This window comes from Tenrec ecaudatus, chromosome 7, assembly GCF_050624435.1.
Source record: "Tenrec ecaudatus isolate mTenEca1 chromosome 7, mTenEca1.hap1, whole genome shotgun sequence".
In the NCBI taxonomy this organism is placed as follows: Eukaryota; Metazoa; Chordata; class Mammalia; order Afrosoricida; family Tenrecidae; genus Tenrec; species Tenrec ecaudatus.
In genome coordinates, this window is record NC_134536.1 from 111,980,578 (window position 1) to 112,003,587 (window position 23,010).

General features: G+C 38.6%; 1 protein-coding gene and 1 pseudogene across 2 annotated transcripts in view; both read left to right on the forward strand.

The window, feature by feature from the left end:
* KHDRBS2 (KH RNA binding domain containing, signal transduction associated 2) overlaps positions 1–23,010 on the forward strand; it is a 646,447-nt gene that overhangs the window by 61,463 nt on the left and 561,974 nt on the right. The gene's annotated exons all lie outside the window — the stretch shown is intronic.
* LOC142453952 (U6 spliceosomal RNA) lies at positions 21,212–21,301 on the forward strand (annotated as a pseudogene).

Consider the following 23,010-nt stretch of genomic DNA (forward strand, 5'->3'; position numbering starts at 1 on the left):
TAAAGTTTCTCTCTTATGGTTTACCCGTATTTATTTTCCCACTGGATGGCCTACTTGTGCCTAACATTTTTAATGCACAATGATCTTAGTACTTAAAAGTTATCTTTTATGAATTCACTGGAGATATAAACCATTAAAGATTTAAAATTTTCACAACTCATTCATATAGGTTAAGGCTAAACAAAATGAATAATATTGAGACTCATATTGACAGCTCATCATGTATGAATATAGTTTTATCTAATTTTCCTTGAAGGGTAGGTGTTTGGATTCTGAAATCTCATATTGGAAAACTCATTGGCTTTTGTACATACTAATTTTTTACTTTCATTTTACTTACACTTAATTACTTATTACTTATACTTTTGTTCTAGTATTTCTCAAACTTTTCTGAATTCTCATATGGAATTCTGCTATGATTGAATCCTCTAAAATATCAACACTAACTTTCAAAGAAAAGAGTTAAGTATAGAGCTAAATTTATATTTTGAATTTTTGAAAACACTATCACTGCCTTGATTTGTAAGTTTACCTCAGTCCTAAAGTTAACTGCATGAAAAAAGGCAATTGTGTAAGAAATAAAGATAACTGTGTAAGAAATGAGGCTGTTGGTCATTGTTGATGAGATAAAGCTTTCTGTTATTCAAATTTGAGAATGTAGTACTAAGTGTTAAAAAAGAGAAAATATATTGCCGTAATCTTATCAGTAGAGGGAAAGGTGTATGTTTATCTGTTGTTCACATTAGTTTTGCTTCTGGGAATAAGATGTGTTTTGTCATAGATACCCTTTGCTTGCTTCATGTATGGTAATCGTATCAGGTCTTTTAGAATTACGTTCAGGGTATCACATATGTTCTTGATGTGATCTCTAAATTCATGTGGATGGACTCTTGGTTGTATATGGATTTGCTTGGACTTGTTTTAATTTTAAAAAGCTATTTAAACTTGAACCTGCATTTGAACAATTGATGAACCGTTTCACACGTGGCCCCTGACTTAAGTTGGTAGATGAGATTGAGCTTCTCCTTTGTCTCTTCCCACCAAACCCCAAACCTCACTCACTGCCATCGTGGTGATGCTACCTCATGCTCCCTCTGAGTCTGCGGCTGTAAGTCTCAGCGGCTGTAACTCTCAGCCGGGCCTAGTGCAGCCCAGTGCTGACTTTGGCAGTCAGCAGCCCAACATGTCACCACCACTGGGTTCCTTGCCGTTCCCCCAGATACAGCTTGTGCATTCTATCTAGCAGCCCCAATGGCACAATAGCTATGCCTTGGGCTGTTAGCCACAAGGTCAACAGTTTGAAACTCCCAGCCAGTGCTCTGTGTGAGAAAGGTGGGGCTTTAACTCTTGTCTAGAGTTGGCTTTGGAAATCCACCAAGGCAGTTCCACACCATCCTAAAGGGTTTCTGTGAGTCAGCAGCGAGCGATGGCCGTGAGGGAGTGTTCTATCTGTGGAAGTCTGTTTAAACAGTAACCATTTATGTTGTTGAAAGCAGGTATTGGCAATGAAAGTCACTGGTCTTGCAAAATTCTATCATGCAATATCTAGCCTCCATTACTGTTCCTTCTTTGTTTCCAACCTTCAAATTCCAATCACCAATTAATAGTGATATGTTTTGATGACATGCTTTAACAATTTAAGGTTAAAGTATTTGTTAGAATTCTTCAGTTTCTTCATCATAGCTCTCATGGCTGGTGAGTAAATCGAATACTGGTTGTATTAGCTGGGTCCCTTGTTGGGCGAAAGACTACCATCTCCTATCGCAGACGAGCTAGGTCTTGAAATGTTCTTTTGATAATGTGCAGAATATAATTCCGCTGCAATTTGTCATTCTCAGAGAAGTAAACCATTTGTCTGACTCAATATGGCCCAAACCAGTCCATTGCAACCCACTGATACATAAAGATATTTACCTGTTATACTACATATTTTATGATGCCCAATTTTCCTAGATTCCTCAGAAGTGGACAGCCTATTCCTTCTTTGTGGCCTGCGCTTAGTCGGAAATACCCATGAAACTTGTTCACCGTACGTGACCTTGCTGGTGTTTGAACCATGAGTGGCACAGTTTCAGCATCCCAGCAGTGTGCTAGTCAGCACAGTGCAACCAACTGGCAGAGGAATGGTGGGGAGGCTTGGTAGATATTGTTAAATATATTTTATGTTCTGGGATATGCCGAAAAATCTACTCTTCCTTGTGATCTTTAGAAGTAGGTTGAGGTCTTCATTTAGCTCCTTCTTTAAAAAAAATTATATCCATTCTTTCTTATCTGAGAGACAGTCTGTCTTGCAATATTTTATTCAACCATTACTACAAAGTAGGTTTTAGCATGGTTTTATAGTTTACCCACCTCCCCCTCTGTAGTTGATCCCAATTAACAGCAACTCTGCCACAGAGAATATACCTGCTTCTTAGGGTTTAGAGACTGTAAATATTACAGACATTTGTAAATATTTCAGCCAGCTGCCTCCTCTTTCTCCTGAGGCGTTGCTGGTGGGTTTGAATCCCTGACTTCACCAATTGCGGTCTAATTCTTCACGCACTGTGTCACCAGTTGTTAGGTCCTGTAACTTCCCATTTTTAGTAAATTTTACCATTTGGGCACAGTTATATATGAACAGATTTCTATTTAATATTAAAAGAAACCCACAAGTCATTACAATATCACACTTACCTGGTGGCCCTAATTGATTTAATATATCTTTCTACATACAGAAGAGTGATATCAAATGTCTATAAAACCCATGGTCAAATTGATTGTGATTCACAGCTACCCTGTTGGAAGAAGGAAGTCTTGCAAGGCTGTAATTCTCTACAGAAGCAGACTGCCACATCTTTTACCAATGGAGTAGCTAGTGGGTTTGAACTTCTCACCTTTTGGTTAGTAAGTGGCTAATGGTTTTCTGTTACCATTGCACCCCAGGGTGACTAGTTGGATTAAAGAAATAAAGGGTCACAGCAGCAACAATATATTTTGTACAAGGGATGCTCTCCGTGAATGCATTTGCTGCAATTTAAATGCTGTCGCAGAGGTAAATAAGTTAAGTGACAAATGTCAGAAAGCAGATTTCAGAGGAACATCTGCAAGGGAGAGAAGGCAAAGCTGTTCTATTTTCTATGAACAAAATCTTGCTGTTTGATAGTAATTTTATAAATAAATTTCATATGTAAATGAAATGCCAAAGCATTTTATCATCATGTGTTTTCTCTTGGCGTGGCACCTAGTTGAGAAATCAACAGACAAAAGTATTGGAATAAGATATTGTAGGGGTTTTCATTCTGCATTTCAACAAGGATACTATTTCGTTTTCTTTTTTTTAACCTACAATCTGAATTTCACTTTCCCTATGATTTTACTAAACTTGTTCTATCAAACAAAGGCTGCCCTTTCAACATCCTCCATCTTAAACGCCTTTCCTACAGTGACTTTATAGTTTCCTTTTCTTTGTAATTGTATCTTTTCACAAGCTTTTATGCACTCCTCGTCTACATATATCAGGTAGGGTTTAACAGACCTCCATTTTCTGATACATTTTTTCCTTCGTATTCTTTTTATGTGACACAAACAAACCAACCCCCCTGCCATCAAGCTGTATCCTACTCACAGGAAGGAAACACAGAGCTTCCCAGATTGTAAGCCTTTGTTCCCTGTGGAGCAGTGGATGCTATTAACCCCATGCAAAGAGCAGCCTAATGCCTAACCCATAGTTGCCTCACACTCAATGGATGAAAAAATGACTTTAACATCTTTCCCCTCAAACTTGTTTCTGCTTCCATTTTCTCCAAAGACAAGAGTAATTAAAATTGAGAGGAGATTATTTTGATGTTCTACCCTTAAGATTCTATTGGTTGTTATTATCAAATAACACTCACTCCTTCTACCCTCTAGGACGGGCAAAGTAGCAGTACTTTTCCTTGCTGGACTATTGCAAGATTATCTAAACATGCTCTTTGAGACAAGCCTTTCATGTTTTACTAAACATTTTATTTATGTGCCAAAGTATCTTTAAATAGCTGATTTCCTAACACAGCACCTGATAGATATTATCTTTCTCTCTTTCTGTAGATATAAATGTATACCTTGTGTTGGTCTGGGTTGGCTAGAGAAACAAATCCAGACACACATATATATAAGAGAGAGTTTCGTATCAAAGAGCAATTATATATTGAGAAGCATCCCAGCCCAATACAGATAAAGTTCATAAGTCCGGTATTAGCCCATATGTCTGATACCAATCTATAAATTCCTCTTCAGACTCATGTCAAACATGCAAACACAGGTGGAAAGTCTTGTAGATACAGTGGCAGTGAAGACATCTCAGCACTGGCAAGGGTCTCCATATGGCTTCTCTAGCTCCAGGGCTCTAGCTTGCCTCCATGTGTCTTGTCAACAGGAATGTCTCGAAGGGAGTGTGGGTGTCCCTCCTCCAGTGAGCTATTTATCTCCTTAGTGCCTCCTAATGAGGTCATCAAGCTGTGACCTGTTTGACAGGCTAAAATCCACCCCTTCACTCTTAAGTCTCAAGTTGACACCAGACTCTGTAACTACCACACCTTGGTACACACACACAGATGTATATATAAACAGATATATTTTTATTTATACACACACACATAGGTGAATAAAGCAAACACATTTTGTCCATTTGAAGATTGCTACCAGCAGCATTGTGACTACCCACGTTGCATTTGATTTTATTTTTCCCTTGAAGAAATTAGCACACAGTAATACACCATTGGAACAGTTGTTTGTATCCGTCTTCATAGTTATCCCCATCATATAATGCTAGCACACTCACTGGCAAGGTAAATACCAGATACTTTCTGCTTATTCAATAAAGTATTTCATCTTTTATTCAACATCAGGCATGTAGTTCAAAATGATATCATAATGCTTCTTTTTAAAATATATATGTATTAACAAATGCATTATTGGTATACATGAGGGGTTATGCCAAAAAAGCTGAATTTTTTTCTCAAAGCTACGTATTTAATTTTTTTTAGAAACCAACTTTATCACCAACAAAGTGCTCTCCATTACGCTTAATACATTAGTCATATCTGAGATTCCACTCTTGGAATCAGTTTTCAAACTCATTCCTTTAGATGGCTGACAGCACCTCCCTCGTTCGCTTCACCTCTTCTATGTCGTCCAATCGTTGTCCTTTCATGTCCCTCTTCATTTACAGAAACGAAAGGAAGTCCCGTGGAGTGCGTCTCACCCTGAGATGGCTGTGTGAGCAGGTACACTGTCTTGGGGGGCAAAACCATACCCCCACCTGGTATAAACTGGGTCTTTTGGTTGCACACTGTTACACAATCTTTTCAAAACCTCTAAATAGATAGCTTGATTAACAGTCTGACCTGGTAGTGAAAAAAAAAAAATCTCCAAATGCACTATGAGTCGACATCTTCGTCCGTTCCGGAAGTTTATCGGCATCCAGAATGGCATTTGTCATCAATTGATATTTCACCTTTTTGGAAAAGAGAAAACCTCTCGCACACTTGAGTTCTTTCTATAGCGCTGTCCTTGTAAGCTGTGTTCAACATGACACCCGTTTCCGTGGCATTGTCCCCCAGCAGGAAACAACATTGCACAGCTGCGTGCTCTCCTTTTAAATTGGCCATCCCCCCAAAAAACAAGAATCGAGCAAACTGCTTTTATGAAAAAGTTCACTGTAGCCAGAGAGAACCTTCCCAGGCAACACCGTTGGGTGCACTGACTCAGAGTGAGTTGCTAGATGCGTGCGAAGCTGGAAAAATGCGTGCCATGAAAACTCCCCGCAGTGGAGTTTTCCTGCTTTGGGGTGGGCATCGCCTTTGTATTAAAATTATACTCCAAGTTTTCCTTTTCTGCATACCACTGGAGACTTTATACAAAAATTTAGGCAAGGAACTCAACTTGATACATGATCCCGTTCTTTGTTGTTATTACTGTGGTTTGTGCCCCGGTGTCAGTTCCAGCCCACACGGACGCTGTACAGGCAGAGCAAACACCGCTTGCTGGCACCGCCTCCCAATTGTCCCTGTGCGTGTGCACACTGCCTCCGCCGCATACTGAAGGGCCGCCCTCTCCTGCTGCCCCTCTCCTTGTCAAGCCTGCTGTCCTTCTCTAGGGAACACTGTTTTCCGACAAAATGTCCGACGTCTGTCTATACTTGACCTTACTCTCTACTCTTTTTTTTTTTTTAACGGAAGAATTCTGGGAGAGGTTCTTAACCTCATCTTTAAAATAATTGAAATAACGTCAGTGATTGTCTTATTTTCTATTGAATCAGAGTGCTAAAGCATTCATAGTCAGGTTCTTGTGACACATGGTGTTTGATCAAGAATTAAGTCTTAATAGGAAAATCACACAGAAATAAGACTTTTCTAGAAAATAGAGACTCTCTTTGCTGGGGACTTACAGACAAACAGGAGAACCTGTCTCTATGTTTCCCAGTGACTAGGAAGTTCTAAATTAGAACTTACGCAAGAAAAGCCTCTTTATAGTTTAGTGTTCTTCCTAATATAGAATTCTTTGATAATCCCTTTTATTACTAAATAAATAAAATACAACTACTTTCCAGTTTTTTTCTTGCTTAGACTAGATGGCACTTTGTATAGTATTCTCCATTTGTAATTATAGTGTGGTGGTAGCAATGTGTATGTTTTTGAGTCTGGAAATATTCCAATATATTTAACTACAAATATAGTATGTTAGAGCTTGTACAAGGCTTGGAAAAATGGGCTGCAGACCACCTACAATGTACTTTCACTAAATAAGATGCTCGGCCTCAATTTTCCTATTTGATTCTTTTCATACCATTTCCTTCCCTTACTTGTGTTTGTCACATATCAGGAAGAGAGCGGACAATAGCTGAAGTATTGAAAGTATTCTTCCTTCCAGGCTTTTCTAAGGAACCATTTACTACTTCATCCCGTCCAAAATCCAGTATCTCTCAAAACAAGCTTTGCCTGAAAGCTCATGGAAACAAAGAGATGGCATAATGCTTAGGCATGTGACAATCAATAGGGGTGACAGATGTCAAAAACAGCTCACCCTCGTGTAGTGATGTTTAGATCACAATCTAGAGCTTTGTGGATTTATTTCATGTTTTCTTGAATTTCTATCATGTGTATCTTTATTAATGACAAAGCTTCCATTGGATGTAAAATCCGCTTTCACAGGGAGTTTCACTGTGGGTTTAGAGAATTGATGAAATAATTTAGATTTTTCCCCTCACTCACCTTCAGGGCCAATAGCGGATAGATCCAGTTTCACTTATCACAAAAACCAAATTGACCTTCCAGCTTATGGAAAACTAGAGGACACAGCTTTGCTAACACATATTGGAGCGCTTATCTTGAATCAAATCAGAACCTTTAAGATTATTGAGTTTAGCCAGACTTGCAGGAGAGGATTCAGATCATGGTAATGTGGCTGCGGGGAGGGGCGAAGCATTTAGGATCTAGAGCAACGTTATATTTGTCATCGTTGCTACATTGCACCCTGACTGGCACTTCTCTTCCCCGAGACCCCTCTGAAAGGGGATCACCAGTGACCAACAAATGGGCTTTGGGTCTCCACTCTGCACCCCGCCCCCCACCCCCGTTCACTATGGTAGGATTTTTTGTTCTGATGATGCCTGATACCTGATCCCTTCGATACCTGGTGATCACACGGGCTGGTGTGCTTCTTCCATGTGGGCTTTGTTGCTTGAGTTAGATGGCCGCTTGTTTACCTTCAAGCTTTTAAGACCCCACACGCTATCTCTTTTGATAGCTGGGCACCATCAGCTTTCTTCACATTTGCTTATTCACCCTCTTTGCCTTCAGCGGTTGTGTCGGAAAGGTGAGCATCATAGAATGGCAGTTTAATGGACGAAAGCATTGTTGCATTGAGGGAGTACTTGAGTGGAGGCCCAAGGTCCTTCTGCTACCTTAATACTTAACCTATAAATATAGGCACATAGATGCATTTTCCTATCCTCATATGTAAATATATTTGCATATGTACGTGTCTTTATCTAGGCTTCTATAAATGCCCTTTGCCTCCCAGTTCTTTCCTCTATTTCCCTTGACTTTCCTTCTGTCCCACTATCATACTCATTCCCCACCAGGGTTTCAGCAATTCCTCTTGGTTACATTACCCTTAATTATGCCCTACCAGACCTCCCACACCCTCCTCATCACCAATTTGGATCACTTGTTGTTCCCTTGTCCCTGGGTTTGTTAACACCACTCCCTTACCCCCACGTCCCCCTCTCCCATGTTCCCCTGGAACCATCAGTCCCATTGTTTTCTCCTCCAGATTGTTCATCCAGCCTATCTTATTTAGACAGACATGCGGAGATAATAACATGCACAAAAACAAGACATAGCAAACCCAAGCAATAATATACAACAAAACAATAACAACAAAACAATGACAGAAAACAAAATAAAATGCAACAAGAAAGAAAAGCTTGTAGTTAGTTCAAGGATCATTTGTTGTCCTTTAGGAGTGTTTTACAGTCCAGTGTGTTGGGGCACCATGCCCTGGCCCCAAATTCAACCTTCAGGTTTCCCTGAGGACCTTGCCAATCCATTCCCTTTTTGTTCTGTTGCACCCCCTCAGTGTTTTGCCTCAGTGAAGCGGGATCAGATTTCGTGCAATTCCCACACTGTGTCTCCAGGGCAGATGAGCCCTTCAGGATGAGTGCTGTGAGTGTGGACACTAGGAGCATAGAGGGAGGGTGGGCTGGAAAGGGGGAACCTATTACAAGGATCTACATGTGACCTCCTCCCTGGGGGACAGACAACAGAAAAGTGAGTTAAGGGAGACATCAGACAGGGCAAGATATGACAAAATAATAATTTATAAATTATCAAGGTTTCATAAGGGAGGGGAGAGTGGGGAGGGAAGGTAAAAAATGAGGACCTGATGCAAGAGGCTTAAATGGAGAGCAAATGTTTTGAGAATGAAGGGGGCAACGAATGTATAAATGTGCTTCACACAATTGATGTATGTATGGATTATAAGAGTTGCATGAGCCCCTAATAAAATGATTTTAAAAGATTATTGAGTTTAATGTGTGAATGTGTAGGGTTCCACTGTGGCTGCTCATCACCGAGTCAAGGGTTTGAACCCACAAGCTGCTCCATGGCAGAAAGAGCCCTCTTTCTGCTCCAGTAAAAATTGCAGTCTTGGAAACCCACCAGGGACAGTTCCACCCTGCCTCCTAGTGTTGCTGTGAGTCAGAGCAGAAGGCAGGGCATTTGCTTTGTTTCTATGTGTGTGTGTGTGTGTACTCTAATTCTTGCATAAATTATTTAAAATATTTTTGATTTTGACCACACAGGTATGATTTTGGTTTTATAACAGTTTTGTTTATATTCTAACAGTATTAAACTTAAAGGTTGGACATGATTAAAGCAAACAATGAGACAAAATAGCTCACAAATAGGAAATGGTATAACTTGCATGGATACCTAACCCTGTGTCATTTAGTGTGGTGTCCTTTTATACATCGTGCTAAATCACGCATGCATGCATATGCATTAGACATGCACCCATAGATGTGTGCGGGAAACCAGACAATATGGTCAGTCTTTTATCCTTGAAAATTACTCAGAAGTTATGGATACCAGCCGAAACATGAAGCTTCTGGCTCAGAAACAACAGACTTTATTGCAAATATCAGTATCAGTAATCAGAGTTTAAGGGTTTGTGCCAATTCCCCAAGACCTGTTTCCACAGAGTAACATAAAAGGTCTAGGAGAAAAACCCCAAGACTGAGGAAACTGAGGCTTTGATAAAGCTATCAACTTTACCTTAAAGGGAGATTTTATCTTTTTATAGTAACTGAAGTACTAACAAACTATTCTGTGTCTCTGCTATCTAGGGCTGTTCCCAAGGCAAAGACCTTTGAAAAATTCGTTTAAAACTAAGGCAGTTAGTGTCTCTGTTCACAATTCATTCAGAAATGCGAGAGAATCGTGAAGATTTGTTTTGCATTAAATACTATATGGCATCATGCTTCTTTAAGTTAGAGAGTCAGCTAAAGTGGCAGCATTTAAGCAGACAGATTGTTCCAGTGTGTACGGCAGTGAACTCAAGCAGCAGTGCTTGTGAGGATGGTACAGGCCCATGAGTAGTTTGTTTTGTTGTGCACAGGGTCCAATTGAACTCAATGGCACCTAAATAAAAATATTCTAGCAGTTTTAAAGTTTTCTCCATGTATAGGATTATTTCTCAAAGATTTTATACATCTGTTTTTTGGTAAGCAAACCCATAGCTACTGCCTAATTTTTGATACTGAAATATTGTTTTTTGTGCCAACTGAACTTGCTGATGCTTCATTCCCTTGGAGCAAGTCCTCAGTAATTTACTGTTCCTTGGCACATGTTAAGTAAGGAGCCCTAGTGGGACAGAAGTTAACTGGAAGGCTGGTGATCTACCTTCAAAAAGTTTAGAGCCTTGGAAACCCTATGTAGTCATTGTACTTTCTCCTCTAAAGTCACTGTGGGTCAGAATCAACTTGATAGGGGATCACAGAGAGTGCCTCATTTTTGATGGTTGTTCTGATCTCTAACTTTTCCCATTAGAAATATAATCTTGTCATCTGTTCCCCCTTTCTCTCTCACCCTCTCTCCACCCTCCCAATATTGCCACTCTCACCACTGGTCCTGAGGGAGTCATCTGTCCTGGATTCCCTGTGTTTCCAGTTCCTATCTGTGCCACTGTACATCCTCCAGTCCAGCTGGATATGTAAGGTAGAATTGGGATCATGAGAGTGGGGGAGGAGGAAGCATGTGAGAAGTAGAGGAAAATTGTATATTTTATCGTTGCTACACTGCACGCAGACTGGCTTGTCACCTCCCTGCAGGCCTTCTGCAAAGTGATGTCCCATTTTCCCCCAGATGAGCCCTGGGTCCCCACTCTGCACTCCCCCTCATATACATATAACCTCCTCCCTGGGGGATGGACAGCGGAGAAGTGGGTTATGGGAGACGTCGGATGGTGTAAGATATGATAATAATAATTTGTAAATTATCAAGGGTTCAGGGGGAAGAGGAAGCAGGGAGGGAGGGAAATAATGAGGAGCTGATACCAAGGACTCAAGTAGAAAGCAGGTGTTTGGAGAATGATGCTGGCAACATATTATGAATATGCTGGACACAAATGTATGTATGGATTGTGAAAAGAGTTGTATGAGCCCCTAATAAAATGATTAAAAAATAAATATAATCTTGCCATATTCCTCCAATATTCCTTTTTAAACAGAACCTGTAAAGCCCTTCATGATCCTGTTGTGATCTACTGCTTCTGAAATCCAGATTTGCATGTGATCTCTACAAATGTCTGATGCAAATTTCCTGGTTACACACACAAACACGCATGCACGCACACACATCTCCTGGTCACCAATTTCAGCAAATTATGCAATTAACCAACTGTGCAAATAAGAAGTGTGGGACTCTTTTAATGTATCCTTTACATCGGTCTCAAATTTAGTTGCCGCCTGTTCATCCTAGTCGCTGCCATCTCTCTCTCACACAGGACTACAGCAGGGGCCTCTCTCTATGTATCATTTTTGCCCTTAGCCGTCTGTCCACATGTATTTCATTCTCCTAAAGATGATTTATTTGAAATTTAAATATGTTTATGTATACTTTTGCTAAAAATCTTTTATAATTTCTATTGCCATGTAGACTTAGAAAAAACTCCGTAAAGTGGTCTGTAAATCCTAGCAAGAGCTGTTTCCTGGTTTCCTTTCCACTTCATCTCACACGGTTCTTCTTGTTTTTCTCTTTCCCCTAACTACACTTTATTCATGGGGCTATGAAGTAAACAGAGATAGGAAATATCTAGGCCATCACAACTTGTATGCTATTTAAATCTGACAAACAAACATCAGAAGATATGATTTAGACTTCTATCTGCAATGTCAACAGTGTGAAACCACCAGGCACTCTGTGAGAGAAAGACAGGCTTTCTATTCCCTTATGAGTTAGAGCCGCAGAAACACACAGGGGGCAGTTGTACCCTGTCCTGTAGGGGTGCTGTGAGTAGGCATGTACTTGATGTCAGTGAGCTTCTGTTTGTTTGTTTGAATAATTGCTGTGATCATGTCTGCCCAAAGCTGGTTACACATGCATGCATGCACCACTCTCCTAGGAATGCATTTTCAAACTCCATCCGCACAATTACTTCCTCTATAAGTTCTCAGATCAAGCATCCTTTTCTTGGAGTAGCTTCTCCTGATGTAACAGATAAGATCCATTCTATTTAAGTTCTTTCAGAACCGTATACTTCTCTTTAAGTAGGACTCATCACAATTGTGACTTTATATAGATATGCTTAAAGTTAATATTACATCTTTCCTACCAAACTATAAGGAACCACTAAGGTTTTCTTGTTCATCATATAATGAGCCTACAAATAATATCACAAGCAAGGCTTTGCTTTGTTTTATTCATTTTTAGTGTCTCAAGCACTTTGAAAAGTGTTGTTGTGTTATATATTTGTTAAATGTGCAAAATTGTATTTCAAATAAGATTTAATTGATAAAAGTTTGGATACTAAAGAGCATATGATTATAATTGCTTATATATTATTACATTTTGCCAGTTAAATGTATATTACATTTATAATATTGATAGTTGACATGTGTGGAAAGATAGAAATTGATAGATAAATAGTTTATGGCTGGTTGGAAGTTCTTGGGCTTGATTTTTTAAATGGTTCATATTTTCAGTGCCTTGTCTTCGATGTCAGAACCTGGGGCAGACAGTCCAGTGAGTTAGGCATCTACATGAGTTAAGCAAAGCTACGCTACCAGTTTAGAGAAACCAAACTATTGGACTTAAGGCTGAGATGCCATATGGTGAGAAGAAACAGATGACCACTATTCCAATTTTATGGTTTGAAAGTCATTCGACTTGGGTTCACCTCTCTTCTTTGGAGGGTGCCCCATAAGTGGCAAATCAAGGCTGCCCTCTGTGTGCTCTGGCCAGAGTCTGTTTGCTGTTTTAAGATACACCTTACTTCAGGTGATGTCCCGCTGCCTTTGTGAAAGAGCGTTACTGAACGTCTGCCCAAGCTCCAACCCTCATTGCTTGTGTAAATAGTGTCCAGTCACTGAAGGATTTTTATCTATGTAGTCAGCAATCTCCATGTGTTTCAGTCTAAATATATGTCCTATATATTTGTTCTTTTGTTTTCTCAATAGTGTTCTATACTATTCTATACTATTGACTAAATTAATGACACTATCAATAGAACATTCAAATTATAGAACAATATTATTAATATTAATATCACACACACACGTATCATTTTATTGAAGATCGCCAAACAAGAGTTGCAGCACTGGATCCACAGGGAACTGCCAGGAGTTCTGGCAGGATTCGGAAGAGGACATGGAGCAAGACCTTTTTAAAGTGTTGAAATGCAAAGATGTTACTCTGAGGACTAAGGTGAACTTGACCCAAACATTGGTCTTTTAAATCGCCTCATATGCATGTGAAAGTTAGACATTGACTAAGGAAGACTGATGGAGAATTGAAGCATTTGCATTGTGGTGCTGGTGAAGAACATTGAAATGACCAAGGAATGCCAAAGAACAACAAGCTGTCCTGGAAGAAGTCCCCCAGGATGCTCATAGCGTCAAGGATGTTTAAACTTTGTCCCACAGTTTTGCCACTCTGTCAATCCAGCTTGTTGAGGTCTCCCTCTTTCTGGCTGATGACCTCCACTTTTCCCAGCATGATGACCTCCTCCAGAGACTAGTCTCTCCTTACAACCTCCCAACTGTAAGTGAGACACACGTTTATCACCTGGTCTCTAAAGCAGCCTCCTGGGGGGACTTCTTCCAGGGCAGCTTGTTGTTCTTTTGGCAGTCCTTGGTAATTTCAATGTTCTTCATCAGCACCTCAATGCAAATGCATCAATTCTTCTTTGGTCTTAGTGAATGACCAGCTCTTACTTGTAGATGAGGGGATGGAAAAGGCCATGGGGTGGGGGGAGGGATTTAGACCAGCTATCCAGCATCAAGCAGGGTTAGAACTGAGGCGTGTGGATAAACGGAAAAGAAAGAGCTATGTACAAAGCATGGGATCTGGAGGACTCCAATCTGATGGACTGAAGTCTCGAGTATATTTGAATCTTGGTTTATATACTCTTCTTACACAAGGGAATTGGTTTTACAAAACAAACATCAAAGAACTTAAACATTCCTAAACTCTTACCTATGCAAATGTTACTTAACTAGTCACAGTTTCTTAACTTTAGAATAACAAAAGCACTAGGTTCAAAGACAATCACAAAGATATGCAAGATTCATGAGAGTCTCAAAGAGATGGTAAATAGCTGAGTTATCTCTCAATGTTTTTAGCAGCAAAGTCACAAATAACAGTCAATTTGGAACGTTTTTGTCTGCAGAGACACAGAGGCTCAGGGGACTAAATAGTCACCCATTAGTAAACACCTTGATCAGCTGGATGCTTCCTACACCATGGTTTGGATCAGTCTCACCACACTCCTCAAAGTAACACCCTCACTTTTCCAACACTTTATGGAGGTCTTGCTCAGCAGATTTGACCAATGTGATGCATGGTTTCATCTTGACTGCTGCAATAATTGTGAGTCCAAGCAAGACACAATCCTTGACAATTTCAAGGTTTACTCCATTTGCCATGATGTTACCTACTCGTCCAGTAGTGAAAATTTTGATTTTCTGTATCTTGAGTTGTAATCCATACTGAGGGCTGTAGTCCTTTATATTCATTAACAAGTACTTCCAGCCCTCCTCACTTTCAGCGAACAAAGCCCTTTCATTTGTCTGTCTCAGGTTGTTAATAAGCCTTTCTCAAATCCTGATGTCTCATTCTTCTTCATATAATCTAGCTTCTTTAATTATTTGCTCAACCTGCTAGTCAATCCATCCCTTAAGAACTGAAGGTCCTGAGAACAAACCATATCAATGCAGTCATTTTTAGATAATACTAACTAAAGAAAATGGGCATCTTTAAAATATTTTATTAGTTTTAATAAAGAAAAAGAAAGCAGAAAACAAAAATCAAGCAGGTCCGATAAATGCTTAATTTCACATCAAAATTCTCCATCTTTGAATGAGAAGATGTGGGAAAGGACTCTCAGGTGAAATTTTTCCAGGTGTATCTCCATTAGAGCTTTTGTCATATATTTCAAACCACTCACAATAAACAGATGCTATCACTCTTTCCTTTAAAAAAAAAAAACAGTGGGAATGGTGGTGTGGTGGGTTACACTGGGCTGCTAATGGCAAGGTCAGCTGTTTGAAACAACCAGCTGATCTGATGGAGAAAAATGAGGCTTTCTGTAAAGGTTGACAGTCTCAGAAACCCAGAGGGACAATTCTTCTCCACTGCGTAGGGCCTGTGAGAGTTGGAATTGACTCCATGGTCATGTTTTGGGCCCTCTTGAGAGTCCATAAACAAAATGCCTGACCAAGCCCCAAACCTGTTATCCTTCCCTTTGTTCCTTTGCTCTTGCCCAACCCACTTCCTGCCACTCCTTGCTTTGGCTGGGCTTTGTCTTCAGAATTGCCATTTTACAATTCTTCAAAATAATAATTCAGGATGTTGATCTCATCACGTTAAAGTTCCTGGTGAAAGCTCTACCCTTGTCTGCAAGTGATCTGGGCATAAACATTTTGCATCCTTCATGCAAAAAATTGCCCAACTTTAATTTTTCGTTCAGAATTGTGTAAACTGAACCGACTGAGATGTCAGCGGTGTAGCCTGCTCTTCCTCCCGCTCTTGGTTGGTCTTCTCAGTGCATGCACACGCTTACATTTTCCCTGGCACCTGATTATGGCGGTTCTGCCACTGCAGGCTGCATATTCCGTTAGTCGTGCCCCTTCGTAAAATATTACCCATTTGTAAACTGATAATTTCTCCAAAACATTGTCCCCATAAACTTTTCATAGAGCATCGAAGATCTTATTTTCCTCTAGCTCAATGCCACCATAAAGGTGGTCTTTGTCTTGCTTTAGCTCTAAAGGAATCCATATTGCTCTGACAGGAGCGCCTCTCAAGCTGAGCTCTCATCAGTCTCAGGACCTCAAACTGGGCTCTGTCCAGGCATATTATAACATGTTTGTATAAGTTTATTTGGTTCAATTCTTTTTAATTCATGCCTACTTTCCACCACCACTCACACTTTCCATAATTGTTGTGTTCTTTTCAATAAAAATTTGTGTTAGTTAGAAATGTATAATTGAGATAAACATAAGCCCTAAATCTAATGATGCTTCTCTTTAATAAAATTGTTTTCAAATAGTTCATGGAAACTACATCTTAAAATATAGATAAATTAATATGTATTTAAGGAAAATGTGGAGTTTTCTTTTTGACCCTAAGTATTATTTGAAGATTCCCATTTTACATATCCATAAGAAAAAATATTTGGAAATTAAAGAGATAGATTATACATTTCCCTAATATTTAGCTCTAATTTTATAAAAGTGCATAACTTTAAAATGTGTAAGCTTGACATGACTAAACAACTATATTTTATAAGAATGATTTCTTCAATTACTAATTTTAGTAATTTTTGATAAGTAGCTTTATATTAGATACTTGTTTTAGATTTATGGCATAGAATATTTTATTCTACAATATTTTTCCAAAGTAAAAATGAAAGTTTTATACGCAGATTAGTTTACTTGTATTAGAAGCATGTGTTTTCTAATGTGTATCTTGTCTTCTATTATCTATATGAGCTGAATCCTATTTATGTGGTGTCTTAGAGTACCTTGGACATTTTAATATGAACTGCACGCTATTGTTCTAAGCATGCTTAAAAATTCACAACCCTTTCTTGCAACTTTCAAAATGTCTTTCAAATGTCTGCCACTACCGCCACATTTTAATTATACCTCTTCTGTTCTATTTTTATATATGCTTCTTTCATCTGTTTCTACAAGCATCAGAATTCTTATCCCTAGTCTAGAAATCAGTATTTATAAATTCATGGACTTTGTACTAGACACACAAGAGGGCTTTCATGTTTATTAGTCTGAAAGACTGGGCTCAAGCAAGCTCATTTTTAATGCTTAGTTGATAAATACTTGAATTGGTAAATATGTGTCTTACGAGAAGAGTAAACTCCTTCAGGACCCATTATCCTTAGAAGCAGTGTTCTTAGAGTAATCTTAAGAAACATTTTCTGTAAATGATTGGTGATGTATTGTATACAACACCATTTAGAATTCATGCTGATTTGATTTAACCACAGTTTTTCCTCAATACAATGCAGGTTTTAAGAAATACTGATTATCTATGCTTAAAGTTGAGTTTGCTGGTTTTACTCGATATTGTTGTACATGTCTTTAGCACATTTGGCTCAGGCTGTGATGCAACTTTAGGAACAAAATCAAAATTGTTAAATTTGCTTATATTTCCAAGAAGGATTTGAAAATACCTATATATGTCAACTTAATTTATTAAAATCTAAGACTATATTTACTGAAAAATTATTTATAATTCATTTTTAGGATTCCTGATGACACAAATAGCTAAGCATTCAGCTGTTAGCTGAAAGATTGGGTGTTAAAAGCTATCTTCGGATCCCACCTGTAAAAGATCTGGCAATCTGCTTCCATGGAGACCTCAGCTAAGAAAACCTTATGGTGTCGTTCTCCTCGGTCACAGGGTTTGGTATGAGTCAAATGTGCTGGCACCTAAAAACAACGAATCGTTGTTCTGAATGCTTTTCCCCATGTGAGAAAAAAACAACAACAACGTAAATAACTGCTTTATTGTACAGCGTCTGTTCTTGGTGACATTTTTATTGTACACAGTTAATGCACAAGAGGATAAAGTAGCTTATGGTAGGACCAAGGTACCAGGTAGCTGGACTTGATGGGATCTTATAGTGGTTTCTGTGCTGTACAGTTGCCTCTAAATGCTTTCTCTGGCCTTGTTTGCCCTTTGGGGCAAAATCATGACCATAACATTTGTAAGGTGCTTGTAGGGCCAAGCGGCTGTGTGGCAACAGAATCCCCTCTTCTGTTGTCTAGAACACACGCTAAGCACCAGTAATCTCTAAACCCCTGTGCACTTGGCTGTCACCTTCCTTCTAGAGCCTATTCAAGTCTGTTCTTTAGGTCCATCTTCCTAAGAGCAGACGTCAGTGCTGATTTCTCCTTATCTAGACCTGATGGGCCCAAGGACTGCCTGTTGTGGATGCATATTTAGGCTTCAGATGTGGACAGACCACACCACAGAGCATGGCAGTGCATGTCTCCATGTGGGGAACATGGTGGTGTGGGATGGATGTCTGCATGAATATGAGCATGATTTCTTGTAATGCTGTCTTGACATGAGTGGCTGTGATTCCTCACATACCCTGCTCTGGCCTCGAACTTAGAGGAGTCTAAGAAATCAACTATGTCAAGCGGTTATGCTGATCAAGCCTGTATATAAACTAAAGTCAGAAGGCCTATTTTCTTTGGTGAGAGATTAGAACTTATTTTATTTAACAGATTTTTTAACCTGCTTTAAAACTTGTAAATATTTAGAGTTACAGTATAGAGGCTTCCTTCTAATGACTGCCCAAGCCCTGGATATGTTAGATGTAGGCCGATAGACGCTCCAGCATTTATTTTTTTAAAAAGTATCTTCCAGAAATCAAATTGGGTTCTTCCTATAGAGTCCAAAAGTAACTTTAAGGGGTGATAGGGTTCCCTCACCCATCTCGATTAGAATCTATTAGATGATTATTCTGTCTCTCTTTTATACTTTTAAACACCAGAAATGCAATTACTTATAAAACGATGCTTCTAATTCATTACTTTTTAAAATTTAAAAATCACTTAAAATATTTGATCCTGTAATTTTCCCACAATTTGTTCTTATGAATTATGACTCATGGTGTTCAATGGTCAGACTAAACCAAAAATCAATGTTGCGGCTATCATTTCTGTACAGACATTTTCCCATGGATTCTCTTTTCTTAATGTTAAGCTACTTTGCATAGTTTTATATATTCTTTTCATTTTTACACTTACCCACTAAAGTTTTATGGAGAGTCTAATGTCCCAGAACTATGATCGTTCCACAACTCAGAGAATTCTTAAAGTGTTGTCATTGTTTTACATATTAATGTCAATTTTGCTATAATAAAATAATTTGTGTTTTATAAAAAATATACCACTTTTCTTAAAGAGAACATTTCAGCGATTTAAAATTCCTCATTTGGGTATTGCATCCTTTGGGTTATTATTAACATCTTTGTTGATTTAGAAGAAACTTCTAACAATATTTTCCCTTCCAACTAGTTCGTGGTGAGAAACAAGGTAGATGAATCATTAAGAAAATATAAATGTCAACATGTAATGAAGAGTACATTTCAGTGAAGCCTAAAGAAATACAGAACAAAAAAGCAAGTTCAGTAAATATTTGCAAGAACCAGTTAGATTTCTACACATCAGCAGTGAATAATCTGACAATGGAATTAAGGAAATAAATCCATTTCCAATACCAACAAAAAGAATAAAGTACTTAGGAATAAATTTAACAACATATGGGCAAGATTTATAAGCTGAAAATGAATGTCACTGGGAATGCATTAAAGAAGAACTAAATAAATAGAAAAGCATCCTGTACTCCTGGCTAACAAAGACCAAGTCTTGTTACAATAGCGGCACAGCCTTAATGAAGCTACAGATTCAATGCAATGTCTCTCAAAGTTCTAGCTGTGGAGGAATGTTGTTTTCCCCCCACAAATTGGCAAGCTAATCTTAACATTCTTATGGACGGAATCTCACGGATCCCAGTCCAGCAAAATCAAGCGTGAAAAACTGATGGACAAATACATTTTAGGACAGTTCTTATTTGAAAGCTTCCTAGAAAGACACAGTAATTAAGACAGTGTAGTACTCTCTTCCGAAGAGACAGCTAGGTGGTTGCTGCTAGATGCTGCTGAGTAACTTCTGATTGCCAGTCACTGGGCCTTCCAGAGAGTGAAACACCACCCCACCCTGCACCAGCCTTACAATGACGTTTACGTTTAGCCCAGAATTGCAACGAAAGACAGATTAATGGACTACAAGAACATGTCTATACATTAACCCTCATGTTTATGGTCAGTTCATTCAATTTATGGACAGACTCAAAGACAATTCAATGGGGAAATAATTGTTTTTTTTTAATTTTATTTCTGACAATTGGCTTTGGGACTATAGCATATACAAAGGCAAAATAAGGAAGTTGGACCCCTAACCTTACATTCCCAAACTAACACAAAATAGATTGAAGACTAAACTGCTAGACCTGAAATTATAAAGTGAGAAAACAAGTATACATCTTGATAGTTGTAGGTTAAGCAAAAGTTTCTTAGCTATGACACCAAAGTTAAGTGACAGAGAGATTAAAAAAAAGAAAATTTAAACTACAGGATTAGAACATTTTAGGGTATAAATAATGTCACCGAGCAATGAAAACACAACACACAAAATAAAATATTTTCAGTTTACTTACATTGTAAGAATTTGTAACCAGGATATATAATACAGTTTTATAACTCAGAAATACAGAGACTAATAACTCAAAAAAAGAAAAAAAAGAATAGACATTTATTCATACAAGATGTACAAATTGCCAATAAACACATTGAAAATGTTCAAAATTATTAGTTAGAGAAAAATGAAAATTAAAATCATAATGCGATACCATACCTACACAAAGTATATAAATACACTTATATCAAGAAAGTGGCTCCCACAATTGTAGGTCTTGTCTGGTTCCAATCTGCGGGTCATATGTCAGGCTCTGATGGCTTTAACAGTGGGCAGGCAATGAATTAGAGTCATGAGCCAGACCTGGGTGCAGTATTCCCCCAGATCCTCTAAGGAGGATTAGGCCACACCCTCCGGAGAAACTCCCTTTCAATTGCTTCTGGACTGTGATCTGAGTCAAGGGGCTGCCCTCCTCCCTAATGTCATTACAACTGCTTGACTGCCTACTAGATACCCCAGCATGTGGTTGATTGTACTTTTAGATCTCATCATGGGGGGTAATCTGCCCCAGTTGCTGAACCACTGAAAATCCTGGCCAAGCCATTGACACAAAACCCAACTATCACAGTAGTGAAAATATATTAATAACAAATATTGATGAGGATATGGAGATATTGCTGTTAAAATTTGAAACAGTGTGATCATTTGGAAACTATTGCATTTCCTTAGAAAGTTAAACCAGTGCTCGCTTCGGCAGCACATATACAGAGAAGATTAGTACGGCCCCTGCGCAAGGATGACACGCAAATTTGTGAAGCATTCCATATTAAAAAAAACAAACGTTAAAACAGATTTGTCTTATGGTCAAGTAGAAAAGTAATTCTACTTTTAGGTATCTTTCAAAGAAATTGTAAACAAATGTCCACACAAAGACTTGTACCCAAATGGATGTATCAGCATTATTCATAACATGCAAATTGTAGGTACAAGCCAAATGTCCATGAACTGATGGCTGGATAAACAAAATGAAGTCTATCCATGTAATGGGATGTTATATGACAATGAAATAAGTGAAATACCGATGCATTTTATAACATGGGTGGAGCTTAATATTATATGATTACATTTATGTGAAGTGTGCATCATAGGCAAATCTTGTGGGTACCAGGGTCTGGGGGAAGTGGAGAATGAGAAGGAATGCTCATTAAATAATGGTGATGGTTATGCAATTTTGAGTATACACTAAAAGCTCTTTAAGCAGTGAATTATATGTTCTCTGAATTATAGCTCAGTAAAGCTATTAATTAAAAAAATGACAAGGATATAACTCACTCATGCTGGAGCTTCATATACACAACTGTTCCTATGTTTGAGCCTATGATTTCATCCTCTGTGGCAATCCATCTTGTTGAGATTATCCCTCTTTTCCACTGATACTCTACCCCACCCAGCACGATATCTTTCTCCAGGTCCGGATCCCTTCTAATAACATGTCACAAGTACTGGGAATCAAGTCTCACCAATCTCAGTTCTAAGGAGCATTCAAGCTCTACCTCTTCCAAGACAATTGTTGGTTCTGCTGGTCCAGGGCCTAGTCCATGTTGTTTGCCAGGACTATAATTCAAATGCCTCAGTCCTTCTTCAGTCTTCTCTTTCACTGGACAATCGGGCTGTAAACAATAACAAAAGAAATCTAGAAAGTTAAATGTTAATCATGTACTCTATTTTTGTGCAAGAAATAATAAAATGTTACATGTGGTGTGTGTTTTGTGGAAATAAGTACAAAGTTTTAAATGTAGTTGTCTTCATTTCTTAGTGCTTCTAGAGCAGAGATACAAGTGAGTGACCTTAACTAAAATATTTTTATTTTCTCGCAGCTAAGGACCTAGAAGCCTGAACTCAGGGCATCAACTCAATGGGGAGGCTTTCTCAGCCCACACTCGTTGGGAATCCTTGTCTGAGCCTTTCTCTCCTCCTTCTTGCCATTCTCTGGAGAGCTCACCTTGGCATCCATGTTCCTCCCAGTTCAGCTTACTTACCTCTCTGCATAAGATGCTCATTTTACATCTCAAAAATCACTAGTTTAAACACAAGCTACATTGACATGTCCCCAATAACATGGCAAAGAAATAGTGCTTTCCAGAAATAAATGTGTCTCTGCAATTAATAACCTAGAGCCATTGTATTGGAAGCTACATAGATTATCTGAAAGTATCCTGTTAGCAAAAGGTTGTCTACTAAGCCTAAATTTGAATTCATACTTGAAATCATGTATTTTGATAACTACTGAGAATAAAAATAATAAATACAAGATACTTCTTGGCTTCAAATAAGTGACTATATAAAGAATAAAATATTTGTAAATACATACATTACCAAATTATAACAAGAACACCATGTGTGCTGTATTTAGGAGGATAAAGTGCTGAGGAGACCTGGGACTAGTGGATGATGTAAAATTAGTATTTGGACTGCAATGGCTTGAAACAAAGTATACTGTTTCAGGCAAAAGAACAAAAGTCATGCACAAAAGCTAGAGG